The 12,512-nt window shown below is 41.2% G+C and overlaps 1 protein-coding gene across 4 annotated transcripts in view; it reads right to left on the reverse strand.

Moving 5' to 3' along the window:
* SLC6A1 (solute carrier family 6 member 1) overlaps positions 1–12,512 on the reverse strand; it is a 155,320-nt gene that overhangs the window by 71,308 nt on the left and 71,500 nt on the right. The gene's annotated exons all lie outside the window — the stretch shown is intronic.

Raw genomic sequence — 12,512 nt, forward strand, 5'->3', positions numbered from 1 at the left:
AGGTCCTGGAAAAACTTCTCTCTTGTCAGAAGTGCTCTTAGTAAAGCAACACCAGGCAAAAGCTCGAGTGGGAATGTCAGTAACAGATGCAGCTGCTAGAAGCATTTGGCCACCTGGATGGCTGCTGAAAAACAACAGCCCTGTAGTCTGATGTGTTAGCTGGGTTTCACCTGGATGCCCCTGTGTTTGGATCCACCACCAGCTGGGCTAGAGACCGTTCCAGTATCTCTTCCACTCCGTGACTGCCTTCCCACTGTGACATCACAAGGAGCTGCCACTGGGACAGGCTATTCCCGAGCAGGAATGGATGCTGTTCACCTGGCATTCCAAATGGTTGTCCATATTATATATCAACATTTCAAGTACAGTACTTGTCCTGCAGAAGAAAAGTTCAAAATCTGTGGCTGGCTGGCACTGTTGCTTTTTCTGTTTCAGATAAAATGAAAACAGCACAGAACTCTCTGCAGCAGAAAATAATTCTGGGACACTGAGCTGGGTCAAGAATTTAGCTCCAAGGAAGGTACCAGAAATATATATATATAATCTCCCCACAGGGTGTTTCTGTGACTTCTCCACAGACAAAGAGTGCTCCAAGAGAGGAGGCTAGTTTAATATTTAGAGGGAAGAGAACATGAACTGGACCATTACCAAGAAAATAAAGTCTTGTGGCCTGCAATTCCCCCCCCCCTTTGGACAGGTGTAGAAACAACTTATGCTATATTCTGAAGGTAGTTATCAACACCCACCTGACATAAACACCTTCTTTCATTAAACTGCAGAAAACTTAGTCCAATCCTAGGGACCTCATAAGCTCACAACTATTCTATTTCATGCACCTAGTGAACAAATTAAAATACCAACTTTTCCATTCATGACAGCCTACCTTTTACAGTTTTAAACCCAATAAAACATATGTTTTTAAAAAATAAATTAGAAGATTTGATGAAGTAGGCTTGTCCATGAAAGCTCACATAAAAAAAAGCTAGTCTCTAAGATGCCACTATCTTTTTGTCTTTTTTAACTTTTTATTTCTATTTCTAGCTGCCTAGAGTGGTCAAAATGACCAGATAAGCGGGGTATAAATTAAATAAATAAATAAATAAATAAATAAATAAATAAATAAATAAATAAATAAATAAATAAATAAATAAATAAATAAATAAAAATATTTTGATTTTGCCTTAAATTAGAAAATATATTTTTCTCTCCAAAACTGAAATTACAAGATGACTATAACTGGATATAAGGGGGAAAGTCAGTGTGAGTCAAATATTTCAATACAGAGTCTATGTATTTTAAAAAGCTGAAGACTATTTGACCACTTTTGGTGAAATTGAATTTTGCCTAATAACAGTTCTCTCCCCACAAGCCCCATCTCCTTCACTATTCCCCCATATACCTTATCTGGCACTCTAGATGTTCACACATAAAATTATTGCATTTATTTTTCCAAAAGGGATTATATTTCTTGTGGCTCTGGAGGAGGAAAGATGCCTCTGGTTGTTACAGTGTGCTAGTTATGAATGAAGTAATTAGCATAATAAGTTAGTCTGTGGAACATATTTATTTTATTCTAATTTAGACTTCAGAGTGTAAGAGCACATTTTATATCTAGGCTGGCCACATGTCCTACTTTGGAGAGAAGACGTAATGCATCTTCTGTATGAAGAAGCCTTGTGGCGCAGTGGTTAAAACGCTGTAGTGCAGCTAAAACTGTGCTCACGACCTGGGGTTCAAATCCCAGGTAGCCGGCTCATGGTTGACTCAGCCTTCTATCCTTCTGAGGTCGGTAAAATGAGTACCCAACTTGCTGGGGGGGGGGCAATGTGTAGCCTGCATAATTAAAACTGTAAACCGCCCGGAGAGTGCTTGTAGCACTATGGGGTGGTATATAAGTCCAAAAAAAAAAAAAAAAAAAAAAGAGCTGCCTGGTTCAAATCCAGTGTAAAAGAGCTGTTAAGACAGAGAGCATGGACCGCAATGGCAACTCTTAGCAGTTATCACAAAGAGAAGAGACTGAGAAGGTAGGTAGTGGCCTGGTTGCAGTTCTCCCTACTATGGTGAGATGGATTAAATTTCACTTTCCATGATGGCTTTTAAAATTTGCATCAATACATATAAATTTAGCATATGGAAACTGCTTGAAATTCTGTTCCCTCTCTTTTTCTGGCACCCTTTTTTATCAGGGTATCAGCGGTACATGAAAGCTTCAAAATCTCTGCCTTGCATACTTTTCATTTAAAGGCCAAACCATACATGAGAGGTACGTCAGGGAGCTGAAATTGCACTAGTGTTTAAAACATGTGATTCTAGCAGATTCTTGCATCTAAAAAATTAAGATTTACAAAGACGGGGTATGATAATGTTCCAAAACAAAACAAAGCAAGCTCACGTGGAAACTGGAGGGGAGGAGGAAAGCTACTGCTGTGAAAATCATACATAATCAGCCAGCCCTTAAGGAATTGCCTCTTGGATTTTTATTTGTACAGTACGCTGTCCCATATCTAACTGCTCTCTAGCTGTGAGGCAATTTGGATATTTGGAAGGGGTGGGGACAGGGGAAAACTTGTGATTTCCGTGGTTGTGTCAATCCAGGCTTTAAAATCCTTTAGGTTTAGGGTATCTCCATCTTTATAATTCTATGCTTTTAAAATACCAGCATTTTCACAAATTTCTACAGGGCAAAATCTTTTGTGCTGTGTGTCTTTAATCACATTATACTTCTCCAATTTCATTGTAAAGTTATATTACAGATATATTTGCTCAGTTATACAGTGGTCCTATCTAATGTGCAATCCGGTTTGGAGGTACAGAAGTAGCCATGCTGGCCATTGAAAATAGAATAAAATGCAAAATCAGTACCTTACTAAGTCTAATCTGATACAGTGGTGGCTTGTATAACGAGCGCCCCGTTTAACGAAGAAATCGCATAGCGATGGTTTTTTTGCCATCTCTTTTGCGATCGCACTACGATCTTGCCTATGGGGAAAAATCGCTTTGCGATTTTTCCCCATAGGCACCATTTTCCCCCAGCTGAGCAGCGGGAGCTTTGAAGCCCCGCCGCTCAGCTGGGGGAAAATGTCGGCAGTGGGCTGCGGCCTTGGAAGGACCCCGAAACCACCGCCCCCTGCCGACAATTCCCTTCCGAGCATGCGTGAAGGAGGGTGCTCTCTCTCGTGTGGGCACGCTCACACTCATGCACATATGCGAAGGAGTGGAAGGGCACTCATGTCGGCATGTATGCACTCGTGCGCATGCGCAAAGGGTGGGGCAGCACTCATTTGGGTGCACGTGCACTTGTGCAAATGCACAATGCGCAAAGAGGTGGGGAAGTGCTCGTGTGGGCAAAGGCATGCTCGTGCATGCACAAAGGAACTGTACGGGAGGAATGTGTGTGGGAGTGGGGTGGGGTCGCTCTCTGCGGCCCAGCCTGAGTCTTGCTGGACCAACACCGGGCTGTGGACTGGGGGTTGGGGATCTTGTTATAGACAACTAAATGAGGCTCACCCATAACTCCCCATTCTGGGCATTCCTTCTGACTTACACACACCTTATGGATACCTAAACATGGGAGAAAAGACCTATACCCAAAGGCTCTGAGGCTTAGCAAGGCCTAGCTCCTCCTAGCTTCCTGTTCAGAAAGAAAGCTTCCAGCTAGCACTGGGGCAGAAGCAGGAAGCTTTGGTGTAAATAACTCTAGGTAAATGTCAAAGCATTCCAGTTTAGGCTTCCCCCCCCCCCCAAGTGAGCCATGTTTAGGTGTCTGTAAGGTGTGTAGAACTCCCAGAATGGAGAATTCTGGGATTTGTAGTACACCACCCATATTCCCTAACTACTGCATCTTTGCTTTCTCCAGCATGGCACTGAGTATCAGTGTAGACTACAGATGGGGGTACTGGTATACAAATACAAATACCCACCCACAGGTGGAGATAACATGGGTCTGGCCCCCTGGGGCAAGACTATCCACTCACTGTTCAGCTGCTGCTGCAGGCTCTGTGCTCCCTTTCTATTGCTCCAGAGCTCACGGTCAACTAGCCACTGCTCAACCTGGCAGAGAGGCTCATCATCCCACCTCCTGCCAGGAGTGGCTAATCCACTGCAAGCTCCAGAGCGATGGGAAGGGAGCGCGGAGCCTGCAGCAGTAGAATGGTGAGTGGATGGTCTGGCCCCAGGGGGTCAGAATATGAATACCCCCATCTCTACTGTAGATCCATGGCTAAAACATCTGGCCAAATTTTTGAATGTCCATGCTTCCTCCTGCCATTTTGTATGTTTATGTATTATTTATTTTAATTGTTGCTACTATCCAAGCAGATAAAGAGTTGTGGAAAATCTGAAAGCTTGCATATTTCAGCAGAAATGTAATTGGTCATGATAAAGGAATTTCATTTTATTTTTTCCGTACTGGTTGTTTCCCTTTTTTCCCCTCCCCAACACAGCCATATATTTAAACTGAAAAATTGATTTGCATCTACCATTTTGATACCAGGATTCCAGCTCTCAGAATGCCCCCAAGTCATTAATCTAGAGTACAGATTCCAGAACCCCCTAAGCAGCCTGGCCAGCTATGTCTTGTTTCAGTTAAAAAATAAGTAGTATCCAGGCAACATTATTGCCCTCTCCCCATCCACCCAGTTCTTACCTGCCACAATCTCCAGCCCATATGGCCAATTGAGCTATTACTTTATATAAAATTACTTATTAAAGATATGGGTTTTTGGTAAAACCAGTGGCAGTTTTGAAATACTTGTACACAGCAGCTATCCTCCATGTCTAGTGAAAGCTGACAATATATAGCTGGAGCAAGAGGATAAAGGTCCTTACTCAATCTTTGGTAAGACTGAAACAAGCTTTTGTTTCTATTACTTATAAACAGACATAGAAATGCATGTACAGTAATTTTAACTCAAGTCCAAAGAGTTATCTTAAAGTCCTTCTGCAGAAAAAACAACAACAAACCTCCATGAGGTCACACAAGAAGCCCCTTGCTGGATGCAAAACAGGGTGTGAGAGAGGGAAAAAAAGAAAGGAGCCCGGGGTAACCTTACAAGGAATAGAGTGCCTGAAGTAAAATAGACAGCACCTATCTGGTTTAACCCTTCCTTCCCTGGACTATTGCATGCAGGTTAACAATACATCCAGCTGTAGCATCTGTGGAAATGTCAGTTTTTCTAACCCTTATAATTTTGGTAGGAGGACTGTAGTTCCCAGAATCCCCTGTTTGCATGATCAATTGATGTAACCCATGCAGTTACTTAAGCTGGGTCTTCAGTAGCATCCATACAAAATTTTGTCTTTCTAGCTCTAACAATTTTGGAGATCTTTGAGGACAAACAAGCAAACTCTTTGTTGAGTTCACAAAGGAATTCATGCTACGTTCGTTATATTCTGCATGCTTTGTTTTATAAAAATGAAAAAGGGCAGAAAAGCAGCTATCTCTTAAAAGCCTGTTCATCCCCTGCATTTTAAATTATTCGCTAAAATAGGAAAACCTTAAAGAGGTCTAATGTTCATACTTAAGATAATTTTGAGAAATTCCTGTGCTTTGAGAAAACAAAACATTTCTTAAGCATTCCTCATTTTATAAACTTTTCCTGTTTACCTAGTGAGGGATCTATAATTGCTATTCCATCCGGCTGCAATTAGCCAAATGTAGTTGCTTTCCCAGGAAACGTTTTCTGCTAAGACTTAATTAGGCTCCCTGATTAAACAGCAATGAATGATACAATTCCTTGCATTTTATAGGAATGTTCCACCTGGAAGCTAGTTTTAGAAATAAATTTAGTGACATCCACTACAAAATGATTGCAAAGGAGCTAAGGTTAGCTACATTGAAACAACATTCTTTCCTATGGAAAGAAAGGCACATACAAACAAACAAACAAGCACAAACCAACCAACCTCCAGCACAACAATCTTCCTATTGCCTGTCTATCATATATTTCATTTAGACCAAAATCTGACATTACACTAACATCTGTCTGCTAGCATGATAGGATTTCTGCCCTCCTCTCTTCTATAACCTTTACATGAAAACCTGGTCTGCAGGGTTTCCTGACTGTGGTGCAAGTTTTGAGCATATATAGAAAGGAGATTAGAACAGTGAAGAGGGAATTGATTGCTTCTCAGTCCTACTGGTAAATGCAGTTCTTTGGTTGGAACAATCACACCAAATTCTAACCATAGAAATCAGTACTGCGCTATACTGGAGTCTCTTCCCAAAAGTCGTAGTCTGGCACTTCACTCTGGCACAGAAGCTGTGGCTTCTTGAGAGCTGTGAAAGCTTCTATTAGGTATCTAGGGCTTCAAATGCAGCCCTGAAGGCAGATGGTGTGTTTGTCACAGTACAGAGATTTGTCACTGGAAAGTTGTCCATAGAATAAATTGGCCATAGCAGGCTCTAACTCCAATTGGTGGAGGGACTATCAGAACCTATGAAATCAGTCATCTTCAAGGTATAATAGAACCTAAAATCTTAACATGCCTGGCTTCCAGTTTTAGAATATTTTCAACATTTAGAACTTTTCAAATATGAAGGGAACTGAACATTTTTCTGAAAGGGAGAGAGAAAAGTGGCATATGGACAAGGATGCTCAATTACATGAAAACATGGGGTGTGCCAACTTGCTAAATGTTTTGACAACAATCTTTGCATAAACTAAAATGCTAGAGAAGCAATATTAGCTGTCCCTATGGGAGCACAGACTTGAATGATGGAGTGTGGGGTTTTTTATCCTATTCTTTTTTATTGTTGTTGGGAAAGTAAATTCCGTACTTTTACAACTGATTTTTGGAATATAGAGGGACTTACTATGAAAGGTTTATTTATTTTTTCCAGAAAAAAAAATAAAAATAAAAAAATCCAGGAAACAATAACCACTATAACACATTATGTCAAATCTAAGGTATAACCTAATGAAGAATTATCTGCCCCCTCATTTTCTTCACTATATGGAAAATTATCTATATTAATGGTGACAGCACAGGCAGAGAAACAAACAAAGGTAAAAACAAAAGAAACTGTTTAGGTACATGGTGTGTGTATATTTGTGTGTATGTGTGTGTGTGTGTGTGTGTGAGAGAGAGAGAGACAGAGAGGGAGGGCGGGAGAGGAGGTATAGTCTTGTTATGTATTTGGATGCTCAGCTGGGGATGAAGAATTTAGGTGCCACAGTTTAGAGTGCAGGGAGATAAGGTATTGGGAGTCAATGAAAGGCTTTGTGTCCCCTTACTGAGAGAAAGGCAACGTATAAATAAAACAAACAAATAAAAATTTATTTGCTCTATGTTCAACAGCATGGCAAAAATTTTAGCCCAGTGTTTCACTGCTGTTTGGGGGAAAAAAGAAAAACTCCACATAGGAACTCATTGAGAAAGGGATTGAAAATGAAACTACCACTATTTTCAATGCCTTTATATAAATCTATGTGCGAGCAATATATATGGCCTGCAATGATTTCCTAACTTGAGGCAATTCACCTTAAAATATTATGTTGATCCTGCTACACTTGCTGGCTTTAATTGTCAGGATTTGGGCCAAAGGTCATCCAAACATATCTGCTCACGTGTCTATAATGAGACACAAAGGCCCTCACACAAGACACCTATGATGTTCCACAAACTATCGGAATGGGCACAGGCTGGTGTGAATGGATTCACTTTTGTCAAAAATTATGGTAAAACCAAGGGCCCAGTTTGCCCCATGTCTACAAAACAACCAAACAAATAAACAAAAAGGGACTGCAAATAGAGATGTTATTTATTCTAGTCACACAACCATTTCATCACTTTTTTCGGGAGGGGGTTAGAAAATGCTATCTTGGCTGGTCATGGATTTTGCGATTATTTTCCATTTTAAAATACATCTGCTGTAGCTCAGTAGCCGGAGGTGTCCTAATTTTAGACGTACTTTTCTCCCCCAAAAGGTAAGCTTCTTTAGCAAGCAACTTAATCTTCTAAATGTTAAAACCACAGAGAACTTTGAAATCCCAATCCTTGAAAGCTTTTTAAAGGAGCCAGATGAGTATGTTAGGTAAAGAGAAGGTTAGGTAGAGAGAATCTGTGACTACTCTATCAACTAGTACTAAATGCCTGTGGAATTCTGAATCTCTAGAATTTTTCAGGTGTGTTTCTTCCTACAATGTGATTCCTTTATAGATGGCAACCTGGAAAATGAGAATTGCAAATTAAGCCAATGTTTACCTTGAAATGACCAACCACTAAAGAAATCTTACTGGAATGCAAGACATGGACTTGAGAGAAAGCCTGAGCTATGACAATCAGAAATCTTTCAACATTGAAGGAAGCTTCACTTCTAATAATATACTATCATCTAGTCTGATCATAAAAGAATTTAGAGGATACCAGGTTGGGGGATGGGGCTACATAATACTATGTGAACCTTTGTTTGCTCTTTCTCTGTCACAGCTATTTCCAGAATATGGAAATCTCACATTAACAACTAAGATCACTTGTCATACAGGATTTAGGGAGGCAAACAAGAGTCAACAGCATTATTTAAAAAATAAAAATGCAGCTTGTAGCCTAGTGATATTTCTATGCTTTAAAACAAGGTCCAGCAAGATTCAGGCATCTGGGGTTCATATCTCTGATAAATAGCTATTCTAACAGCCACATAATCTATAATGAAAAATAGGAAGTGATGGAGGAGTGGCGGATTTTGTTTTTCACACATTTAATTCATTCATTTATGCAAAAATTAAGTCCAGGGCATGCCTTATTTTCAAATACAATTACTGTGCCTAAAACTGTGATTGTCTCATTTTTTTAGAAATAAAATAACTTTAAAATGTTGGTTTCCCCTTCGCCTTGTGGGTCTTTGTGCTTCAAAACACTTTGTGGGCCAAATAATTCCTACACTAACCTTGAAACATTGCTTTTTAGGGATGTTCTGACATGATGGAGACATTTATAAATTGATATTTATAAGTGTTGAAAAGGGAACCCCAAAATGGAATAGCTTACAGTATATAAAATGTCATGACTAGAGAAGGGCATGGATCAAACCACAAACCAGGAAAAAAACATGAACTGTGCTGGTTCATGATTTGGTTTGCTGATCCCATTTTGCCAAGCTGAGTGGTGGGCAACTGCACATAAACAACAGGCCTGGCTTCTGTGGAAGGAGCTGGGCCTGCTGCTTCTCAGGATAGTGGTGGCGGCTCCAAGGCAAGGTAGGGAGATGGTGGGGGCAGGGGAAGAAGTGGGAAGTCCCCCAGCATGAACTCAAAAACCAAACTGTTAACTATTATTTTGTGGGGTGATCTTTTGTGGTTCGTGGTTAGCCATGAACCATGAACTATCACAAACCACTGGTTTTCAGGTTGGTGCCCCTTTCTGGTCATGACAATAAGCCAATGCAAACACTAATGCAGCATTGAATTATTTCTGAAAAGTACAATTCAGAGCTTTGACAGCAGTATAATTTCCACACCAAATGTCTGCAGCATGCTATATCATGCTTGCTGAAACAAAAACATAGCAATACTGGCTATAGATGTGTGTGTGTGTGTGTGTGTGTGTGTGTGTGTGTGTGTGTGTGTGTGTGTGTGTGTGTGTGTGTGTGTGTGTGTGTGTGTGTGTGTGTGTGTGTGTGTGTGTCTCTCTCTCTCTCTCTCTCTCTCTCTCTCTCTCTCTCTCTCTCTCTCTCTGTGTGTGTGTGTGTGTTATGGGGGGGGCTTGTGTAACATGTACATAGATGATGGATAACATATGTTACAGAATATGAGCACTGTGGTCCAAACATGGAAATTCTCTGCTGTGTACATGCAACTGTATGAAACATGTTATTTAAGGGATGATAAGCTGAAGTAGGAAGCAAGGGTGTGCTTCACGTTTGGAAATTATTTGGAATCCAAAGGTGTGAAAAAAAGGGACAGAAGAAACCTCTCACCTGTGTTCCATGTTCTCTTCCTTGGAAAAAGGTAATGACACCTGACATCCATCCCTCAGAACCAAGAGGTAGGGAGGAGAAAGCAAGGAAAGAAGGAACTGACACTGGTTTGGGGAGGGGGGAAGGCAAGAAAGGAGAGGAAATGGAAGGGACCAAAAGAAGAGAGGAAAATATATAATGAGACCAAAGAAAAGAGAAAGGAGCAGAGGAGGCTGGATGGACTGAGAATAAAATGGAAGAACAAAACAAAAACAAAAACAAAACACCTCTCTGAAGAGTGAGAATGGAAAGTACTGAATGGGGAATGGAAAAGATGATGATGCCTGTGGAGGAGGCCAAGAAGAATGGTGTCAACCCCCAAATAAGCCCTCTTATTTGGGGGTATGAAAGACGTAGTGGGGGAGAGACCTGGCAGGCAGGCAAGAATGGGTTGATGGAATGTAGAAGTACGGGAAATCTCTACACCAGGATGGACAGGACTTCTCCCAAGGACATGAGTTGGTGGGGCGATCAGAAGATAGAGAGAAAAGTGGAGTGGTGGGAGAATGAACCTGTGCCACTGCGGTCAATGCTACCGCCATCAGAGTCCATGTCAGAACTGATGCAGACCCCTGAAACTTTTGGCCTGAAGGACCAGGTAGAGAAAGAGAACTGTTGAGGGAAAGTTCTGGGAACCCTTTCCTTCTCCCCCCCTCCCCCACTGGAAAGGAAAGAGAAGTTGCTGACTGAGACTGTGACTAATGTTCCTGTTGCACAAGTTAATAAGTATTATGAGTTTAAAACAAGAAGTGAAGTCTGAAGCATTTATCTAGGGGAACAAAAAAAGGGAGGGTCTCATTGAATCTTCACAAAAGCAAAGTGGGGTTATCAGTTTCTGATCAGCTGCCATTCGTGAGACAAATAATTCAGATCGAATGAAAATGGATAGTATTCACACATCACTAGCATGTACATGATGTGCCTTCAAGTCAGTTTTGTCTGCTAGGAACCTTGGTAGGATTTCCAAGGTATGTGAGAAATTTAAGAGGTAGTTTTACAAGTGCCATCCCCAACCCCGTGAATCTCCATGGTGGTGCAGAAATTTGAACCCAGGTTTCCTGAATCCTATTCCAACACTCTATTCACAACATTACACAGATTCTCAGGGAAGCATGTGGTTTTCCACGTAATTTCCATCAGCAGCTCTCAGGAGGCATGAAGTATAGATATATGGTTCAGTTGTGGCAAGTCCTTGGGTTTTGGTCTCTAGGGTAAAAAGACTTTGTTACAGGCAGTCTGCTGCCTTCAAGAGAAGTAGACGATGCTATCTTATCACATATGCAGAAGTAAGATTCATCTGCCATTATGAGTATTGTTTTTTGGGGGGGGGGCATCTTCTTTGCCTCAAGTTAACAATATGTCTTGGGCCAGCCCTAATCTGGCACAAGAAGTTTTCACACACAAAAACTAGCGTGATCTGCACAAAAGAAAGGGAGATATGAGCAGGTAGGGGGGAACCCCAAAGTCTGTGAAAATACACACAAACTTTAGTCACTCTCTTCCTGTAAAGGTAAGCCTCAAAATAGCCATGACAAGCATGAGAGGTTAGTGGTCACTGAAGGGTGATTTGATCACTGAGACAAAAGCAAGGAAGAACGCAGTGGGAAAGAAATGGATTGCAGTGTTACTCACAAAGTCATGCCTGGGTCCCATAAAAAGTGAACAAGAGCACTCTATTGCTTGTCTGTTCCAGTCATACCAGTTCATTTTTAAAGTCATGCTGGATTGTCCTCCAGAGGCTAGAAACTAATAGTGAATGTCTCAGTTTGGTGGGCATTAAGACAAGATTTCCCTTCCCACCCAAAAAGAATAAAGAAGCTGTAGTGGCAGTACAGAAAAGAAAAAGGCACTCATGATTGCACCCTCATTATCTCCAGAAGCTAGCTACGCCTTTTTCTACATTCAAGTTAATGGTGGGCTGTGAGTGATCCTCTCTTAAGTCTGTCACTTCCAAAACATCCATGCAAGTTTGAACTATAAGGCAGACATAAGACTTTTCTCTGATGCCTGCATTATAACTGTCTACTATGGCTAGCAAAGTATCTGCTGTGTTTTTGTGGCTAATTCACATTGACCAGAATTAAGTTGTATTGTACAAGGAGTTACCCCCCCTTTTTTGGAGCTTGTGCAAAGAGGTATGTGCAGAAATGGAAGACCCACTGATTCTGTTAGTGTGTGAACACGCGGAAATTTAGCAGAGTAACTTCAAGGTCCTGGTAGCAAAATGACTCACTCAGACACGATCAGCTTCTTCCAGCACCAGACGTGTATTTACAGGATATTTACAAATATACAGAGCGACAGCATGACACCATGAATTCATCAGAAGAGCAGGAATACATCTTCTCTACACAGTCCACATATAAACACTTATGCATCTGGCTGTATCCAGTCAGCACAGATGTTGCATCATCTTTGAGCCAGCCCTCCTGCGTCACTGTGACTCAGCATTTTGACACACCTGAACATCGTGGCTGCTCATTAATACATTTGTTCTGCTCAGGCCTGTAAATTTTATACTCTGACAGATTCCAAAAGTGCAGCTTGTGCAACAGCC

Source organism: Pogona vitticeps, chromosome 2, assembly GCF_051106095.1.
Source record: "Pogona vitticeps strain Pit_001003342236 chromosome 2, PviZW2.1, whole genome shotgun sequence".
In the NCBI taxonomy this organism is placed as follows: domain Eukaryota; kingdom Metazoa; phylum Chordata; class Lepidosauria; order Squamata; family Agamidae; genus Pogona; species Pogona vitticeps.